Consider the following 9284-nt stretch of genomic DNA (forward strand, 5'->3'; position numbering starts at 1 on the left):
TAATAAATTATTTAATGAGACTCATGAATGTTATGAAAGCATACAGTAAGGTTTGGTGAGAAAGAAAGCAAAATCTAATGTATTATTTAGTGAAAATGTTCACTGACCTTTGATCCCTATGCATGTTCATTATAGGGCATGAGAGCAACAGTACACGCAGCCCCCTCGTGACACTGGGGTGTTCAAGCGAAAACTCTTTTATTTATCTAAAACCAGGTCCTTCACAGCGGTAGTGACAATAGATCACAACACAACTGCACACAAAACAGAGAACAGAACTTACTAAACATGTCTGAAGAGTTTGTAGTTGAAGAATTGATGCATTTCTATGCCCAGCCTTATTTTATAATTTTGTTCATTTTTGGATCTGTGCCAGTTCACAGCGGATGGAGTTAACCGTGCAATGCCGAAAATAGAAAACAAGCGATCGATAGAATGTACTGTCTCTCGTCACTGCTGGTTCGGACAAAAACTTTGATCGCCATAGAAAAGGTACCTTTTATCTTGTATCGTTTGCCATCAGGTTAGGACACGGTGTGACTGTGGCTGCCTGTAACCTCCTCTATGTTTCTGTTTGATTTCTGAGTACTCCATTAAAAAAAAAATAAGGCTGGGCATAGAAAAGCATCAATTCTTCGACTTCAAACTCTTCAGACATGTTTAGTAAGTTCTGTTCTCTGTGTGCAGCTGTGTTGTGTTCTGTTGTCACTATCACTGTGGCAGACCTGGTTTTAGATAAACAAAATGAGTTTTCGCTTGAACGCCCCAATGTCGCAAGGGGGCTGTGTGAACTGTTGCTCTCGTGCCCTATTTTGAACATGCACAAGAGATTAAAAGTCAGTGAATATTTTCACTAAATAATGCATTTGTTTTCAGATTGTTTCTCATCAAAACTTATCGTATGCTTTCATAACAATCATGAGTCTCATGAAATAATTTATTAGACTTCTGAATTATACTTTTGTGTTTTTTTCAAGCTTGAAGAGGTAGTCACCATAAACTGCCATTGTAGGACATCACTGAGCACAACATTTTTTCACAATTTCTCCCTTTGTGTTACAAAAAAGAAAGAAAGTCAGATATGATTATAACAACACAGGGGTGAGTAATCAATGACAAAATTTTCATTTTTTGGTGAACTAATACTTTAAGCATATCTGTTTACTTATGAGTTACACATTCAGTTCACTTTTAAAGTGTTCTGGGACATATCATGATTTTTTGTTTAACAGAATAGGCCTATAATAATATTAGTTTTCTAATTGGATGGTGTATCAGTATGTGACCAAAATGTTCTCTAGGATGAAAAGCAATGCTGGTAAACTTTATCCATCAAGATATGTGTAGAAACTCACCTCATTAAATAATGTCCCCCATTTTTATGAAGAAAAAAAAAAAACCTTAGAAACTCCCTACAGCCCTTTTTCTGAATGTTCTTGGTAGTGTTTGAACTAAAAGTAGGCTTAAACTTTAAGTCAGCCACTTGGGCAACAAAACTGTTCTGGGGGAATCTCACAGAAACATGTCCAGGTCACATTTGAGGTCAACCATATTAAAGTTAAAAAAATAAAATAAAACGTACTTGGAACTGATCATTTATTTTACTGAGTGTTTTTTATTTTTTATTTTTTTATTCTCATTATTCTCGGTGATTCTCTTTAGATTGTAATTACTGTAAATCTTTTTTTTTTTTTTTACTGTGTTGCAGTTTTTTTTTTAACAAAAGAATTAGCATTAATTTCTTTGCATTATGGAATTAAGAATTGGGTTGTAAGAAAAAATCTTCATTTTCTTTAAGCAAAATATAAATTATTATGTCTGTCTTTTATTTTGGGGTTGAATTATTACTTGGACATGTTCTTGGGTTTCATGAGATTCTTCCTCTTACCTGTTGCTATTACAAACAACAACATTTGATGCAGTTAAAGTCTGATCTTTCAGAATGTCAGAGAAAGCCGTGTTTGCTGCTGTGTATTCCATGAACGAGACATGATAAAGATGTTTATTAATTATTTCTGATCTGTGATATGTGCCAGAGGTAGCAATGACCTGTATTTCTGTTTGTGTGAAAATCTAGTGTACTCCCTCTCACTCAATGCTGTTTGAAGGAGTTTCATGGCAGCTTTTTTCAATGTACTTTATATTTTGCTTTTTTTCTGTTTGTAAATACATGTTGTTTTGTTTGTTTACAACACAAATCGATAGAATTTAATTTATTATTTTTTTGTAAAGAAATAAGGATCGGGTTGCATGTTGTACTGAATCGAAGCATCTTTTGTAAACGGTGAATCTAATATCAATATTTTGAACATGTAAGGTGACTATTAGTGTTCCGTATTTCTAATTAACACATGAACCTTCTAGTTAATAAATTGGCATTACAGTTAATATACAGTCTAGACGGCAAGCATTGAGTAAAAATTAAAATGTGTTCTATTCAAAACAAAACAAATTAAAAATGCATATAATTATACGGAACACTAATAGTGCTCTATTTAAATATACTAATAATTGAAAAAGTTATTAACGATAATGGTTAACAGTGCATTTTGCTTGACTTTTGTAATTCCCCCCCATTAATAGAAAGCTTCGCTATAGAAAAGGATGTCTTTATGCCATTTAATACTTTGAAGTCTGTGTTTATGGCACTTTAATAGAGTTTAGCACAGTTCAAAAGCTCTCCTTGCGTATGACCGTTTGATTCCCTCTCCAGTGCCCTCTATCAGTATGTAATTAATTATGCAGTTCTCAACTGTGTTCATTCAGAGCATCCATATCGAATAATTTGAAGTTAATATGCTTCACATTGTATTGTATGCTAACCTACAGGCTATATATGAGCCTAAAGACAGATCTTAAGGGGCTCCAAGTGTTAAATAGCATCAACTACTGACTGCAACAGTACATTCTTAGATATGATATAAGCTATGTGTTTCAACTAATAGTTTGGGCATGACATGGTCTAATGAAGACAGTAGAATGACTCTAAATGACTTGAATACATTTTGGACACTAAATCTGTACTTTCTTTCTTGATGAGATGTGCAAAGGTGCCAAAAGTCAATAGAAATACAGTAGGACAATGAAAGCATTTCTTTCTCTTGACTATTCTTTCTCCCTGTTTCTGATTGGACATAGAAAGGTTTGATTGTTGGAAAATGCTTCATGTAGCAAAACAAAGACTCAGTTATGGTACACTGGTGTTAATCAGCTCTAATAAACAAAAAGATTATAAAAAGACATGTTTGTTCTTTGTCTAGAGACCAGAACATCATTGAGACTTGTAAATGGGCTCTTTTGACTTGGGCCAGTAACCAACCACCCAGCTCAACCTAGTAACTCCATAGAAACACTTTAACAAAAATGCAGAACGCTTTAGCAACTGCATAGCTATGCCTTGGAATAATAGTGGCAAGTTTTGCATGCACTGAAAAAAATTACTTGTAAGATTTACTTAATTTTAAATATTAATGAAAAATTATTATTAGATTTGTGCACCGTTTTTCATTTAATGGTATAAAATGAAGTAAAATCTACATAAATTCATGACATAATATTGATTAAAGTGAGTGATTCAACTGAACTTAAAACATAAACATTTAATACAGTTAAAACATTTGAGTAACTTTTACTTACAAATCTGATGTATATGATCCATAAATAAACTTAGTAAAATTTTAATTCTATTAGAACATTTCACATTTTGAACTTTCCTTATAAATGCATGTTTAAACCTCCTATAGGAGTTCGGTCATTTTTGACCAGAATCCCTTTTGCTGATTTAATAAAAAATGGTTTTATTTATATGAGTGGTACAAGACTTGGTGACTTTTCCGCCACTTGCCATCTGAACATAAAAAAAAAAAAAAAATAATAAAATTGGGGCATGATTCAATAAGTCTAAGTGGTCGTAAAAAAAAAAAAAAAAAAAAAAAACACCTTTTGTCTTTCCAGTCAAAATTGACCGATCATTGAAAATGAATGGGAAAGACCATAACATAACACAGAGCTTTTATCTTTTTTTTTTTTTTTTTTAATCTGTCAAATAAATCAGCCACAATGCAGGGTGTGTATGTGCAAAACATACACACCCATTCAAACACAAATCTTAACTGGTTAGACTATAACACAGAGCATTTTTTTATTTGTCAAATAAAACCAATAAATCAGCCACAATGCCAAACACACACTCAGAAAGGAGGAGATGAGACAATAACACACCACAATGCAGAACACAAACACACACACACACACAAACACACACACAATGCAGAAAAAATAAATAAATGGGTGAGACTAAAACAGCCATGAGGCAGAACACACACACACACACACACACAGAAATAAAGGTGTGGACTTTCTCACAAGAGACATTAAAACCGGTATGGTGTGCAAAAAAATGCAAAACAATCTGAAAGGTACATGCCATCATAACTACACACTACCAGGGATGCACGAATGCATAAAGACATGCATCATTCTTTACTGTTTTTTATTGTTTACTGTTTGTTCTTTTTTTATACATTTATTGTTGTTCATTATTGCTTTGTACCTCACTGACTTGAAAATGTTTTCAAAATACATGTTTACTACAGAAATGTGAAAAGGCAAAATGTTTACTCTGATTCTTCTGTTTTATACTCTTTTCACAATTTTTGCAGTTTATTTCTGTTAACTGCAAAAACGGACAATTCAAATCAATTTTAAAATGATAAACTTTGACAAGTAATAGTTTGATAATGTCTAAATATCTATCAAAATGCATATCTTGTGATAAAATATAAAACTGGGTTACAACAAGCAGTCAGACCACACAGTAGGCTTCTGGCTATTTTTTTCACGACATGAATTTCAAATCATGTTATTTATATTTTGTTCACCAGATGGCAGCAGTCTGCCTCCAATTGATGTCACATTCTCATATTTTCTTCATGTTTCAACTTATAGAAGTGTAGGTTTTTACTGTACTAAAGTTTCTTAAATTTGCTTATGGAAATTAATGGTAAAATTGAGAAATGTACATGTAAATAAGATCAAAATAGCATACAATCCAAAAAGAAGTGCATAATTGTATTGTTACTTGAGGGAAGAAGAAATCATTATCATCATCATCACAAAAAAACAGTTATACCTTTGCCCTATCTTTGGCTTATTTATGAAGACCATAGGAGGGTTAATCATGTACCACATGACATATGGCAGCCTTCCACATGGAAGCTGAATGCATGCTATGTAGTCTACTAGACATCATCACCTTGCATTACTAGCGATAGAAGCAAAATACAGAGCTGTGCACGCAAACCTCAACACTTGGTGCACAAAACATGATGAAAGTAACAATCAATTTTTTTTTTTTTTTTATCATGAACAGGTAATTTTGAGTAGAAAATTAACTTCAGACTTCTCAAAACAAGAAGTTACCAAACGTAACAACAGAATCAACAATTAAAATGGTGTGAATAAACTTGCAAACAGTGAAACCATTCAAGCTCATTGATTATTCAAGCACGGTGCATACTGGGAACACCAGCTTCGAAAAGTTAAGTACAATTTACTTATTTTATTTACCTGTCAAAGTTACTCAAATTAGCAAATAAATATGAAAAAGTGTTCTACTTCAAGATTGATACATGATGGCGCATTGTAAAGATAACAAACAATCATGAATAATATTTACTTATGAGCTAGATCATTAATTTGTACATGTAGAATTTACTTAATATTTTCAAGTTTTTGCTTTAACTTCTTCAAAGGTAGAAAGTACTTAAACTTTTCTGCTATATTTACTTCATCACAACCATTTGTTTGAGTTTTGAATGCTCTACGCAATCTAAATATCTGTGTTTCGAGGGATTGACAGACTTGTAAAAGTGTGCCAGAGGTACTCTGATGTCATGTTTGCATCCTGCTCTGCAGAGTCTTGAGTTTGTTAGCTAATTTCCTGACAGATGACCAGAAAGATTAAGTGCTGCTCAATCTTGTTATTCTGTTCTTCAGAAGCCCACAGCTACTTAGGCTAGAGTCTGATTATATTAGCAGGTCGTCTCATGGTGGCAGACATATTAAAATCATATTACCAGCCGAATACTACTCAGTTTATCTAGGTAACCCTCCCTGCTATCAGACACTTTCACTCACGGAATAAATTGTCATGGCTGATTGTAAATAGCGCAGTTCTACAATGGCATCAGTCCCTGAAAACTTTCCTTTTTTACTTGATCCTGCATCTACACCACTAGGTGTCAGTATACTCTTACAAAAACCTCGAGTTGCAGCAAACTTGCCACAAATTTAGAGAAGGATATATCTGCAGGCAGTGCTCCAAAAAGGGGCGGGAGCTCCAAACCGCCATTAAAGATATGGGGAGCCCCTTACCTAACCCTTTCCCTAACCTTAACCACGAGTGGAAGTGATGCCCCCCTTTTGGAGTTGGCGCAACCCCCTTTTGGAGTAACCCTGCTTTCTTCTGGAGTAACGCCACCCACTTTTGGAGATTACACCCCCATTTAGAGGTTTCCGGCCTGCAGCTATACCTATTTGCAAATTTACCACTCATTATTTTCACATGCAAATGAGTTTTCGATTTGCCGCAGATTATTGCCAGAAGTTTGCAGCTTTTCACTGGTAGTGGTGAAACTGCAGCAAACCTTTGGCAACAATGAACAATTTGCCGCTACTGGCGAATACTCCTATGGCAAACCTGTGGCAACAATGAAGAATTTTCCACAAAGCTCATTTGCAAATAATGAGTTGAAATTTTGCGGCAGGTTTGCCACAAGGGTTTGCCAGACGTAAGTGTGGCCACGATCACACCGCAGCAGAATACAGTTGTCAGTCCTGTTTCTGAGCGCTTAACACGGTTACATTCACACACAGGTCGATTATTTACGAGAGTGAGAACAGCATTCTACAACTGAACTGACACCCGCAAATTTTTAGGTTTAATGGGGTTTAATGAACTCACGGAGATGGAGATATGAGCTGTGTGTCATCTGAAGATCCAACCGATGTCCACCAGTTTTATGGTCTGGGTGCAAGCCAAATGTTGTGCTCTACACTCGCTTAAAAATCATTCAAAGACGCTGTCAGTTAATTATGATTTGACGCATGAACTCATGCCTTAGATTAGACTTGTTTGTTTAATAATGTGTCATTAATTGTGATATGACTTGTCGTTGGTATGGACGCCGCTATCTTTGATATTTACATTAGTCACTTTCACTATACTGTTAGAAAACGGGCTTGACTTTGGTTGTTCATTCATACAGATAGTATTGGAGGTGAACTGTAAACCATTGTATGAACAGGACATTTTGAGACTCATACCTGTAAGTAAATACGGTTGTCATTCCCAAACATTCACTGTGAACTTGGCCTATAAGACCATGACCAATTAATTCAAAAGGTGCTGTAAGCAATGTTAGCCATTCTAGAGAACTAGCCATCTCCAAAGACATGCACACACACAGATATGCTTGGAAACCATTAGTCTGAGATGGAGCAGGAGAGCTCCTCAATTTCAGAAGTAAGAAATATAAATATGCATGTCAGCAAACTCAAACAGTTAAACTGACATTCTACAGCAAGGGTGTCAAACATACGGCCCGCAGGATGATTTGTGGAAAAAATAAATAAGTAATGTTTGAAAATATTCACGTTGATTTAGCCTGTAATTTCGGTATTAATAGTATTATTTTATTAGCAACAGCAGAACAGATAAACATTTAAATTTGTGGTGTTGCTTGTAGCTATGTTATAGATTGCACGATCAGTGGCATTTCTTTTAATTACATGGGACATTCAGTGCTCGCAGAGTCACGCGTATCAGCGAACGCCACACATGTCTGAGGGTGACACAAGTTCCATGGCCACACATTTCCACAGTGAAGTTTCTCTCACAGAAATAATAACAACATGGACAGGTCCAAGCAGGGGCAGAGCTAGGGGGTGGCCAGGGGTGGCCGTGGACTGAAGCCTGGCCACCCCACTTGCAATTGCCGTTTTGGTCATTTTTTTGTCTTGGGCACAATTTAGTTAGTCTTTCTACACCAGCATGCACAGTGGTGGGTTATATCTGTGGCGGGCGTCTTATAAAAATCTTGGAGTGACATGTGGCAAGAAATGCTGTCAGACACAAAGATGCGCGTTTGAAGAAACACACTAGATTTTATTTTGAAGAACAGGCGAAAGAAAAGCCATTGGCTGTGTATTCAGAAGCGCTCTGCCGCCCATAAGTGCTTCTCATAGAACACATGCATGCAGAGTGCTCACTGTTTCTGCTGTTTCAGTCATCTGAAAATACAATAGTTTGCAACTTCAAGTGTCCATGAGAACGCTGCAAATTATTTTAGACCATCTTAAGAGGTGCTCTAAATTTAGTTTGCTTGATTTTTCACGGAGCAGTTTGCGTTTACACACATTGTGAATACAACATTGCTTAATTCCAAACATTTGTGGCTGAATACATAACCATACAAAGCAAATGACATGCAGCGACATTAATGAATTGTCAAGTGTGTCATCATAATTCACCACAGCTTCAGAGGTGGTGTTTTATATACCTTTATGAATAATCAGAGGAGCTGGGGGGGAAAAAAAAGTTTATTTTGTATCTTTTTACCCCAGTGTTATTTATGCAAACAGCATTTTCTATTTTCCTGCTCCAGTTTTCCTTTGCTCCACTGCTGAACTAGCAGCATCATTAAATAAATTATATTTTAAAGTTATGAGATTGCAGTCTGAATTGAATGTGGTGACATTAAAAAGTGTGCACCGTGAAATAACACCAAAACAGTGCAATTTTTAAAAGGGGCCTTTTACATGACAACGTTTTCAACTAAAAATGGAAAACTTTTTATGCGTTTTGGCTGTTCGTTTACACGACAACGGCGTTTTGGGGCCTGAAAACGCAAACTTTTGAAAACGGGTTTCAGAGTGCAAGTTTTTGAAAACGATGCCCTAATCAGTTTGACGAATCCTTCAGTGAATGAACTTACTGAATTACTCGGAGGGACTGAATGAATATGTGATTTTCTGCAAGTTGCTTTCAGTCATGTCAAAATGTTTTGTGTTCAAAGTTGATAAAATATGATAATATATGATAAAATTTTCTTAAAGATAATTAATCATGTTAATGCATAATTTTAAAAGATATTTAAACGGAGACGATAACGGCATCGTTTTCAAAAACTTGCATATATACACACACACAGTATATATAATTTATGAATATAAACTTCAGCCCCCAAGCAATGTCGCTTGGTCCAACCCAAAATGAGTCTGAC

This window comes from Myxocyprinus asiaticus, chromosome 16, assembly GCF_019703515.2.
Source record: "Myxocyprinus asiaticus isolate MX2 ecotype Aquarium Trade chromosome 16, UBuf_Myxa_2, whole genome shotgun sequence".
Taxonomy (NCBI): Eukaryota; Metazoa; Chordata; class Actinopteri; order Cypriniformes; family Catostomidae; genus Myxocyprinus; species Myxocyprinus asiaticus.